General features: G+C 39.1%; 1 protein-coding gene and 1 non-coding gene across 4 annotated transcripts in view; one reads left to right on the top strand and one right to left on the bottom strand.

The window, feature by feature from the left end:
- Nucleotides 1-12,500, top strand: part of LOC144959152 (tensin-3-like) — a 400,273-nt gene that overhangs the window by 74,687 nt on the left and 313,086 nt on the right. The window lies entirely within an intron of this gene.
- On the bottom strand, nucleotides 1,246-1,317 carry Trnae-cuc (transfer RNA glutamic acid (anticodon CUC)). Its single transcript has one exon. It is a non-coding gene; the product is annotated as a tRNA-Glu (tRNA).

The following is a 12,500-nucleotide window of genomic DNA, read 5'->3' as shown; positions in this document are numbered from 1 at the left end:
TATCTATCTATCTATCTATCTATCTATCTATCTATCTATCTATCTATCTATCTATCTATCTATCTATCTATCTATCTATCTATCTATCCATCTATCTATATATATATATATAAATCTTGCTACCCTTTTGTGTATGAATCCCCCTACCCCTCCTACCCCATACACATAATGTCTATATTATTTATCTCCTATCCTATCCCATTTACATCGACGACGATTCAAAGAGACCAAGAACTGCCCTACTCGTTTTTGTTGATATTGGAAAATAAACATTCATCAGTCTTTAAAAATGAGATACATTTTTTTAAAGAGGGGAGGGGGGGGGGGGGGGCTGTAATTTGAAAGTTTTGATGCCTCTGCTATTGCTTAAATAACTATGATTTGCTGCAGGTGTATAAACCAGATGTCTTTTTGGTCTTGGCGCATCATACATAGTCCGTTATGAAACATACACACACAAACACACACACACGCACACACACACACAGAGAGAGAGAGAGAGAGAGAGAGAGAGAGAGAGGTGGAGAGAGAAAAACAGAAAGAGAGAGATAGAGAGAGAGAGACAGAGAGAGAGAGGTATAGAGAAGGAGGACGGAGAGAGACGGAGAGAGAGAAAGAGAGATAATGAGATAGAGATAGTGAGAGAGACAGAGAGAGAGAGAGAGAAAGGCACAGTAAGAGAGAAGGGAGGAGGAGGAAAAGAAAAATACCCCCCACTCCCCCCCTCCCCCCCCCCCCCAAAAAAAAAAAAAAAACAACCGTAAGAAAACCAGCCTCTCCCTCCCGAGTGGGGATCGAATCCAAGATCCACTGGTTGTCCAGCCAGACTGTTATCTACACATCAACGATAAACCAGGGAATGACATGACAACAAATATGTGTGGTCAAATATTATCGAATAATCAAGTAAATTAATAACGTTTTAAATATAATAACAAATAAAAGGATAAGAAAGAGTGGAGAGAATGAAAGAAAAACAAAGAGACAAACAAGATGGAATAAGGAAAGAATAAATAGAAAAGAGAGAAAGAGAAGACATCAGAGAGGGGGAGACGAGAAGACCAAAAATAGAAATGATTAATAATCTATTTTACCAAATAAAAATATTTATTAAAAAAAAAAAAAAAATTAAAAAAGTTTAAATTTAAAAAAAAAAAAATTAAAATTAAAAAAAAATTAATTAAAAATAAAACACCTACGAATCCCAGCATTTAATTAGAATTAACAACCATGAAAAAAAAAATATTCCCAAGCGGGGAATCGAACCCCGGCCGTCGCGGTGAGAGCGCGAAATCCTAACCACTAGACCACTTGGGACACTGACTACGTGGCGTCCAAAAATTAAGTAGTCGATGCATGAATGACTTCCGTTCGACCAGAAAGTCAATGTAGAATTGCTATTTTTAAAAGGTTGAGATAAAGGATAATGACGACTATTTCACAATGCAACACAATTGTTTTATTTTTGTTCCCCGATTGATTACCCCCCCCCCCCCCCCCCCCCCCCCCCCCTTCATATTCTTGCCTCGGTCTGACCACCAACCCCACACCTCCTAATCAAAGCACGTGCTGTGTGCTAAGAGCGAGAACCTTAGATTACTGTGTCTGTAGTTTTTACACCAGTTGTTCCCCTTTGATTACAGTACAACACAATACAATACAATAACAATACGTAATAAGAGTTAAGGGGAGGGGCGACACCTGAAATATCGATTTTTGGGTCAAAATATAAAATTTCAGTTTTTTATTTATTATCAAAGAACAATCCTTTTTTCACATATTTTCAGCACTGATATGGTGATTTGGATAATATAAAGTTTGTAAATCGTCTTTCATAGCCATGGAAGTCGACATGAAAATACCAAACTTTTCAATTTTTTGTGAGAATTCAACTGAAAATAATAGGACTGAAAAGCATTATAATCCATATCGATGTTGTAATTTTTGATATCGATAGTTTAGTCTACTCTTTGCCCGTCTAGTTGACACGGTTTCAGTCTCAAAAATTTCAGAATATGGGCAGGGGAGGGGTTTAGAAACTGTGAGTCGTGAACGAAGATTGTGTGTCAAACAGCTGATAAGAGGTCAAGTTGTCAGGTAAATACAACGTGATCACGAATGGTGCGATCTGATTGGCTGACCTTGTTCTCGACCTCTGACTCCGCGCCAGGGATTGGATGTTGAGTCAGGGTGAAAGTTCGCCTCTCTTACTATTATATTTTACTACGATTTGTTTACATTTCGATTGATCAGTTGTTTTATCAAATTTTGACACGTATTCACGTTAATTATCTCTAAATATTTCCAATTTTTACTGGATTATTATAAATATACCTAAAGTGACAAAAAAATCCAAACGTTGGCTACAGTTATTTGCTACAAAAGCCAAGAAAGCAAGAAAGTTATGATGGCTCGTGGTTGACCCGTGACCACAAATCTTTGATTGGAATTTGGTGTGTGATAGTAAGTAGTATTATGATAAAGCGATTCCAAGCAATGCCACAGCGGAAAGAAATGAAATGGGCTATTCTTGCTGGTCTTTACCACGGTTATTACACCAATGACTTCCCTCAACATAGGTATTGTCCTCCTGAACCGGACTCCAGATGCTTTTATAAAAAATATATTGCTGCCCATGTGTAAACTGTTGACACAAGCAGCGTGTAAATACACTTTTGAATTTTGATTTAATTCATGAGCACTTGAAGCCTGTATATGCTTTGTTGAAGTGTTGTGAGATGAAGACAACACAAAATCCAAACGAAAGGTTTCATAATTCTGTTTGGTCAAGATGCCATAAAACATACTTCCATTCCCTAAAAAAAAGTTGAGTTTGGTGCAGAGTATAATTTTGGTCCAACAGAAATAACATCCCTGAAAGTGTCTTTGGGCATCGGTGGACTGAGAGAACACTCCCAGATGTTGAGTCAGCAAGCAGAATCAAAAAGACTTGACCAGAGCATGAGGGTTGCTCAACACAAAGAGAAAAAAAAAGACGCAAAATGAAAGCTCAGACCCGTGAAAAAGCCCAGAGGGAGGCAGAAAAAGAACACGGGGGACCCTCATACGGTGCTGATATGTTTTGAGCTGGTTGTACCGTTTTGTCTTATTATTTTCATTCATTGTCATCTTTGATCTCGTTTTTCTCAAAATGACATTTTTTAACACTATTTTTTATCTTATTTTGTCATTTATCAATCAATTTGTTTAAAATTTTGCATGTCTAGAGCTATAGTGATTATCTAAAATCATACAGAAGGAATTTTAAATATCTTTATTATTTTTGAAATATTGACATTTTTATGTCAAAAAACATGATTTTTATCATACCGAAAAAATATTATTTTTAAAAATTTGTAAATAAAAATCTATTTAAAATATTTAAAAAATGCTCTGTATTTTTTTTAACAATATACAAATATACAACCATGCCAAATTTCAAGAAAATTCAATGGAAACTTATTGAGAAAGTAACTTTTTAAAATAGCACCCAGAGAAGAGAAAAATCCAAGATGGCGGCCGTCACCATGGCAACCGGACACGCCCACCGAAATAAATCACATGGTTCGAATCCATTGGTCATAGGCAATGTCCCAATATAAAAAGATATTGGATATAATCATTATTCTTGAAAATAGTTTCAGGTGTCGCCCCTCCCCTTAAACAAAATTAGGCCAATAGTGTGACCTTTGGTGACCTATCACAGTGATAAAAAACTGATATGGAATAATAAGATAATAAAAACACATAATATATCAATTATAAAACAAACATAATTTACTCATCGAATTCAAGCTTATTGAATTGCTGTTGTCAGTCGAGAATAAAAACTTGTTTAATATAAATTAATTTGGCTTTTAGTTAGTTTATTTTTATAACCTTTCTATAATTCATTTCATTTTTTCTGTTTTTCTATTGACTTGAAATAAGGTTATAAATTGTGCTTTGTTGTCTGATATCAGATTTAGACATGAGGGAGCTGGCACTGGTGTAAGATATCAAGATACACACCCTGTCAGATGTGTTGTTTCATAGTATGGCCTGTGGCTCCAGGAAGTAATTATTATGGAATTACATAAAGCACACACAAGAACTTTAATGCTTAACCCTCTCCTTACCAACAATAGGAGACTCGTCGCATTTGTTACGTACAACCAACATTGTTATTATTTTTTTGCATCATAACATTGAAGACAAATATTTTGTTATAGATTTAAAAACTTGACACAGTGTTGTACAGAACGATTGCTGAACAATATTATGTAAAGAATGTACTTGTTGATTTTCTGTGTGGGTAAGATAAATCTGATTTTGTGTTGTGTGGGTGTGACGTTTTGGGAAACGTTCTGAAAATGCTGGTAAGGAGAGAGTTAATGTGTGTTGTGTAATCCCATCCCTTTCTCTCTGTAGTCAACCGTGTGTGTTTGGGAGTAGATGTGTGTATACATATTGAATGTGCGTTTGTGTGGATAAATTGTGTGTATGTGTGTCTATGGTGTGTATATGTGTCTATGTATGTTTATATATTATGTGTGTCGGTGACTGTAAATGTATGTGTATGTGTGTCTGTAAAATGCACTTTATCGGACAGGGTCAATTGAGTACAGATGCACGGTCCGTGATGACGTGTGGGTGAACGATGGGGTATTCTGGTAGACTTGAGGTATGCAAGATGTGTTGTTATTGGATGGTAGTGATGGTAATGATGGTAATGGTGGTAGTGATGGTAGTGATGGTAATAGTGGTGATGGCTTTTGGGGTTGTTGTCGGTGGTTGATAGGGCTGTGCGGGTACCCGGGTCCTACCCGGGTACCCGGGTATTGCAGAATATTTCGGGTACCCGGGTAGAATCCTCGGGTACCCGGGTATTTTTCAATTTCTCTTTAATACGTTATTTTATTGGTTTATAGAATATAATTCAATCATATTTAAGTTTTAAAAAACTATCCGTAATCAAAATAAAATTATTAATTACATTATGGGCTTTCCAATAGCTAGGAATAAGTTCGGAATCAACCTGTAGAGATGAGAAGGTACTTCGAGATGCCCCTTGTAAAAAGAGGTGAAGACAACCCTCTAACGTGGTAGAAAAAAACACCAAGCCTTGTTCCCTGGCTTGAGCCAAGAAGCCAAAAAATTACTGAACATTCCAGCAACCAGTGTACCTTCTGAAAGGGTGTTTTCAAAAACGGGAGAACTGATCTCTGCTAAGAGAAGCTGTCTCGGTGAAAGCCACATTGACAAGTTGATCTTTCTGAACAAGAATTGCTAATGAAGGAAGTTTTTTTTTTTTATACCCCTTTTGCATTTTGCTTTGATTTTCTCAATCGTTGAGTTGTTGCAAAGTCTTTATTTTTTGTTTTGATTCTTAATATTTTGTTATACATTTGTCTACAGTTTGTTCAAATAAAGATATGCTTTAAAAAAAAACAAAAAAAAAAAAAACAAAAAAACAAAAACCAAACAGACAAACAAAAAACCCCGACATATCAGCTCACAATAATCACCGATAGGATTAGTAATGAAATCGTCCTCTATGGTATCATTTGCTGAAGCAGATACGTTTTGGCGAGGAAGGTTGTAACGTGGTCTTATTTGTTCAATATGACGCTTCCACGTTGTTCCGTCTCTCTGGAGAGTTACCATGACATGACGTGGTCCCAACACTTTGGTGACAGTTGCGGGAATCCATTTCGCCTCTCTGTCATTTCGATTACCAAAACGTAAGGAATAAATGTGTGTCCCAACTTTATAACGCGTTTTTGTTACACGTGGTTTGGAATTTGAGGTGGACATTGGGCGGAGTGTGTCGATCAATGTGCGAATTTGACGTCCATGAAGCAATTCACTAGGTGACGAGCCAGAAGCTAAAGGTGTGCGACGATATTGCATAAGAAATTGTTGCAAGGCTTGTCTTGGAGGAAAAGACGATTTTCTCAAAGCCTTTTTAAAACTTCCCACAAGTCGTTCTGCTGCACCGTTTGTAGCGGGATGATAGGGAGCTCCAGTGAGATGTTTGATTCCCCTCTCCCTACACCATGTCTGAAATTCGTCAGAAGTGAAGCATGCTGCGTTGTCCGACACGATAGCGTGAGGATAGCCGAAGTGAGCGAAGTCCTCTTCCAGAAGGCTAGTTGTTGCTTTCGTTGACGTCGAACTGGTTGCGTGAATGCATGGGTAATTTGAGTAGGCGTCGACCATAACTAACCAGTTATTACCCATAAAATTCACTGCGTGATCGATGTGCATTCGACTCCACGGTGAGTCTGGCGTTATCCATGGATGGTTTGGCTCCTTTGGTGGGTTGTTTTAATGTTCTGCACATGTAACACATCCACGACACGTATTGACGATGTCAGAATCAATACCTGGCCAATATACGATCGTTCGCGCTAATTGTTTCATGCGTTGCATGCCGAAATGACCGTTGTGAAGGATATTGAGGACGTCTCGTTGCAAACTCTTAGGAATAACGATTCTTGATCCGTAGAATAAACATCCATGAGACGTTGATAGCGTGTCCTTCATCTTGAAGAATGGTTTAAGATTGTCCGTTTTGGAATCTGATTTAGACCATTTACGAGTCGTATTTCTCATGACAACGGATATGGTGTCATCTTTAGCGGATTCTCTAGCGATGACTCCGGGGTCAGTAGCTCTTAGCTGTTTTCCAACTGTAGAGATTGTAAACACAGTGTTGACATCTTCTCCATCTTCCTCTCTGTCGAAGACTGGGTCGGCACTTGCAGGAAGTCTGCTCAGTGCATCAGCGTTGCCATGGTGAGCTGTCTTACGATATTCAATTCTATAGTCGTACTGACTTAGTGTCAAAGCCCATCTGGCCAGGCGGTTGGCAGCTAAAGCAGGTACTGGTTTTCTTGGACCAAAGAGCGACAATAAAGGCTTGTGATCGGTGACGAGTATGAAATTGCGACCGTAAAGAAATTGATGAAATTTACTCAGCGCAAAAATGATTGATAACGCTTCCTTCTGAATCTGACTGTATCTTCGCTGAGTATTGTTCAAAATTTTAGAAGCATTGGCAATTGGTCTGTCACCACCGTCTGGGAAACGATGGAATAATACGACTCTGATTCTATCATTTGATGCGTCACAAGATATACCCACGTCGAGAGATGGATCAAAATGCACAAGAATTGTCTCGTCACAAAGAAGTCTCTTCACATGTTGAAAAGCTGTTTGTTCTTTAGCTGTCCATTTCCATTTAACTTCTTTCTTGGTTAACTGATAGAGTGGCTCTAAGATAGTTGAAAGATTTGGTAAACATTTCGAATAAAATTGTACTTGTCCTAAGAACGATTTTAGGCTCGATACATTAGTGGGTGGTGGCATTTTAGTGATTGCATTGACCTTTGTGCCTTTTGCAATTCCGTCTTTTGATAGTAGATGACCCAAGTACTCACACTGTGATTCTGCGAAAGAACATTTTTGGAGATTACAGCGAAGTCCCTTATCATGAAGTCGCTGTAATAATCTTCGCAGATTGTGTCAATGATCGGTGGAATCCTTGCCACTCACAAGGATATCGTCGATATAGACTGCGACACCTGGAAGATCCTGAGTCAGTTGATCCATTATTTGTTGAAAATATCCGGGAGCTGAACTGATGCCAAAAGGTAGTCTCGTTTGAAGGAGAACACCTTTATGCGTGCTGAGTGCGAGGCGTTCCTGCGATTTTGGTGACAACGGGATTTGTGTGTAAGCCTCGGCTAGGTCGATTTTGGAAAATCCGTAGCCTCCTCCTAACTTGCGCATGAGGTCCTCAGGTAACGGTATCGGATATCTGTGAGTTTCCAATTGCGGATTAACTGTAACAGAGTAGTCTCCGCATACTCGAATTTTCGGTCTCTCACCACTGATTGTCTTCTTTTTTATTGGCACAATCGGTGTTCCAAATTCGTTGAAGGATGTAGGTTTCCAAATACCCTTTGCAATACCGGCATCCAAGCTCTTGTTGAGGTCGTCTTGGATCGCATAGGGGACGGAACGAGGCTTGTGAAACACAGGCGTCACATCGGCTTTAAATTTAATCATCATGTTTTAATATTGAACAATATTCACTATTTCGAGGAGATCGGACTAATGTAAGTAAACGAACTGGGGGTGGGGTGTGCACATATATTAACAACAAATGGTGCCACCCCAATAACTGTCAGATAAAGAAAATGTATTGTGTATAGTCATGAAATCTTTAGAAAAACTTGTTCTTGTTAAAATTAGGAATCAGTTTATGCCATTGAGTGATAGTCATCAATTTGCTTACAAACCAGGACGTGGCGTAGAGGATGCCATTTTGCTGTTTACAAACAACATCTACAGGCATCTAGATCACGCTAGGAGCTATTGCAGATTGCTTTTTGCAGATTTTTCTTCAGCGTTCAATACAATGCAACCTCAGTTGGTTGTTCAAAAATTGACTAGTCTGAATTTAAACAAGTATATAATTGCTTGGGTGCTCGAATTTCTTACGGAGAGAGCACAATATGTTCAATTAGGGCAAAACAAATCTTCCTGTATAACTACAAATACTGGCGCTCCTCAAGGTTGTGTATTGTCCCCTGTATTATTCACAATATACACGAATGACTGTAGAAGTCAAAACCTGAGTGTACCTTTAATAAAGTTTGCAGATGACACCGCTCTTCAAGGCCTCATAACAAATGGCAACGAAGTGGCTTATAGGCAAGAAATTGATAGATTTGTGTCTTGGTGTGATGCCCACCACCTAGAGCTTAACATAAGCAAGACAAAGGAGCTAGTGATTGACTTTAGGAGAGTGAAGGAACCGATAGAACCGTTAAAATTAAAGGACCAATTCGTCCAGCGAGTTCCTCACTACAAATACCTTGGTGTAACGATTGATGACAGGCTCAAGTGGGATGAACACTTGAAAATAATTAGGCATAAGATGTGCAGACGTACATATTTTTTATCGAAACTCTCTCAGTTTAGAATAGATAAAACCCTCTGCACATTATTTTATAGAGCAGTAATCGAAAGTGTTTTGTCATTTTGTATAACAGCTTGGGGAGGCAATTGCTTAGCAGTGGAAAGGAACAAAATAAATTCAAATATTAAAAAATCCATTAAACGCTATATAAATGATGTTGACGATGTAGATCTTTTATACGAGAAATTTTGTATAAATAAAATAACTAAAATATTAAATGACCAGTATCATCCACTAAGACCATCAATTATTATGTCAGAAAGAAGTGGTCGCCCTTTCTCTATTTCAACGAAAACAGAGAGACACCGAAAATCTTTTCTGCCGTCCAGTATTAGGCTTTATAACAACAAGCAATAATCATTTTATATAATTATTTCTCATTTTTACTTTTTAAAAATATAAATATTAATTTATTAATTTATTTGTTTTGCAATCTTTTCAATTTTCAATTTATAGTGACAGTTTTAACTATTTTACAGTGTTGAAATTATTCATATTATAAAGCGCAGCTCTGGTTATAGAGCTGCTCCTTTTTTATATATATAACATCCTATTTCCATTGTATTTTTATCTTATGTGTAAATTATAACACGTCTGTACAAAAAATTTCCTTTTTGGGATGCAATAAAGTATTATTATTATTATTATTATTATTATTATTATTATTATTATTATTATTATTATTATTATTATTATTATTATTATTATTATTATTATTATTATTATTATTATTATTATTATTATTATTATCACCATCACCACCACAACCATCACCACCATCACCACCACAACCATCATCACCATCACCACCACAACCATCATCACCATCACCACCACAACCATCACCACCATCACCACCACAACCATCACCACCACAACCATCATCACCATCACCACCACAACCATCACCACCACAACCATCACCACCACAACCATCACCACCATCACCACCACAACCATCACCACCATCACCACCACAACCATCATCACCATCACCACCACAACCATCACCACCATCACCACCACAACCATCACCACCATCACCACCACAACCATCACCACCATCACCACCACAACCATCACCACCATCACCACCACAACCATCACCACCATCACCACCACAACCATCACCACCATCACCACCACAACCATCACCACCATCACCACCACAACCATCACCACCACAACCACCACAACCATCACCACCATCACCACCACAACCACCACAACCACCATCACCACCACAACCACCACAACCACCATCACCACCCAATATTTCGTACCGGACGCGAAAGGTCAACCATCACATTCCATCACCTCTCTTCACCTTTGACCTTAGATAATGAAATTTCTGTGTTAAATGTTGGCATTAGTTTGTCAACACGTATCCGTTCTTATCACCAGGTCGTTGAAATTTTAAACAAACTTTTTCAATATGTAATTTTTATATCTAAACGCATTCCTTTCTTTTTCTCTTTATTTCTTCCTTTCGCTCTTTCTATATTCATTTATTTACTTGTTTGTTTGTTTGTTTGGGAGAAGGGGCGGGGGGGGGGGGGGGTCGGTTTCACTTTTAATAGACAATTGGAAGCGCCCCCCCCCCCTACCCCCTCCATAGGCCCATCCTGATCACAATTCATTCGTTCTATATAATGTATTCATAGTAAGTGCATCACCCAGTCTGTGTTTCTGTATGCTAGAAGAAGTCTCTCGGTTTAAAAATATTATTCTTTGTACGTTTTTGATTGTGTGTGTGTGTGTCTGTCTGTCTGTTCCTCCTCTTCTTCCCCCTCTTCCTCCTCCTCCTTATCCTCATTATCCCCCTCCCTCTCCTATTTTCTTCCTCCTCCTCCTCCTAACCCTCTTCCTCTTCCTCCTCCCCCTCTTCCTCCTCCTCCTCCTAACCCTCTTCCTCTTCCTCCTCCTCCTAACCCTCTTCCTCCTCCTCCTCCTCCTCCTCCTAACCCTCTTCCTCTTCCTCCTCCCCCTCTTCCACCTCCTCCTCCTAACCCTCTTCCTCTTCCTCCTCCTCCTAACCCTCTTCCTCCTCCTCCTCCTCCTCCTCCTAACCCTCTTCCTCTTCCTCCTCCTCCTAACCCTCTTCCTCTTCCTCCTCCTCCTCCTCCTCCTCCTAACCCTCTTCCTCCTCCTCCTCCTAACCCTCTTCCTCCTCCTCCTCCTAACCCTCTTCCTCTTCCTCCTCCTCCTCCTCCTAACCCTCTTCCTCTTCCTCCTCCTCCTCCTCCTAACCCTCTTCCTCTTCCTCCTCCTCCTCCTCCTAACCCTCTTCCTCCTCCTCCTCCTAACCCTCTTCCTCTTCCTCCTCCTAACCCTCTTCCTCCTCCTCATCCTCCCCCCACCCCTAGTGTTCTTCCCACCTTACTTACTTCTAACCTCCTCTCCTTCCTTATTTTATTATTTCTCTCTTACCTTCTTTTTTTTATCTCGTCTTTCCTTTCTATCTATCCATCCATCCATCAAGTTGTGAGGCATGTAGATACCAGTGGGTTTTTTCATCTTTCTTCCCTTCTTTCCTTCCTCCTTCCTTCCTTCCCGGTTCCTTTTCTTCATTCCTTCCTCCCTTCTTTCTATCCAATTCCAAGACAGGTAGTAGACAGAAACGTCTGTTGTCGACAACCAATGTCAGTTCTACGTGCTCTGAAAAAAACAAACCCATATTTTAAAATTTGGCCAGAAAACTCGTCCTTCAAATATTGATCGATTTAAATGACTTTCATCTTGGCAAAAACTCTCAAACCTGGGACTTCGCGAAGTCCCAGGTTTGAGAGTGTTTGCAAAGACGAGGGTCATTTAAATCGATCGATATTTGAAGGACGAGTTTTCTGGCCAAATTTTAAAATATGGGTTTTTTTCCAGAGTACGGTCGAGTTGTCATAGACTATAATGGGTGGTGATTTGTTTGAACAAGGCTGGGATTGGGGAATGGGGTGGAGGAATAAGGGAAGGGGGGGGGGGGGTAAGGCACGTGGGTGATGGAAGGGGTAATTGGTGAGTTAAAATGCTTTGGAATAAAAATGATCAGAAGTTTCTCCATTAAATTTGAATAGAAATTGAGAGTAAGAGAGTTGGGGGAGGAAGTAAGATAGGTAGACAGAGAGGGAGTGAGAGAGAGAGAGAGAGAGAGAGAGAGAGAGAGAGAGAGAGAGAGAGAGAGAGAAAAGGGAAGATAGATACTACTACTACTACAACTACTACTACTACTACTACTACTACTACTACTACTACTACTACTACTACTACTACTACTACTACTACTACTACTACTACTACTACTATATTACTACTACTACTACTACTACTACTACTACTACTACTACTACTACTACTACTACTACTACTATATTACTACTACTACTACTACTACTACTACTACTACTACTACTACTAACTACTACTACTACTACTACTATATATACTACTACTACTATACTACTACTACTACTACTACTACTATACTACTACTACTACTACTACTACTACTACTACTACTACTACTACTACTACAACT

The sequence above is a fragment of the Berghia stephanieae genome, chromosome 13, assembly GCF_034508935.2.
Source record: "Berghia stephanieae isolate SIO BIC M18660-M18661 chromosome 13, UCSD_Bste_1.3, whole genome shotgun sequence".
Classification (NCBI taxonomy): domain Eukaryota; kingdom Metazoa; phylum Mollusca; class Gastropoda; order Nudibranchia; family Aeolidiidae; genus Berghia; species Berghia stephanieae.
This window is presented reverse-complemented; position numbering and strand designations above follow the sequence as displayed.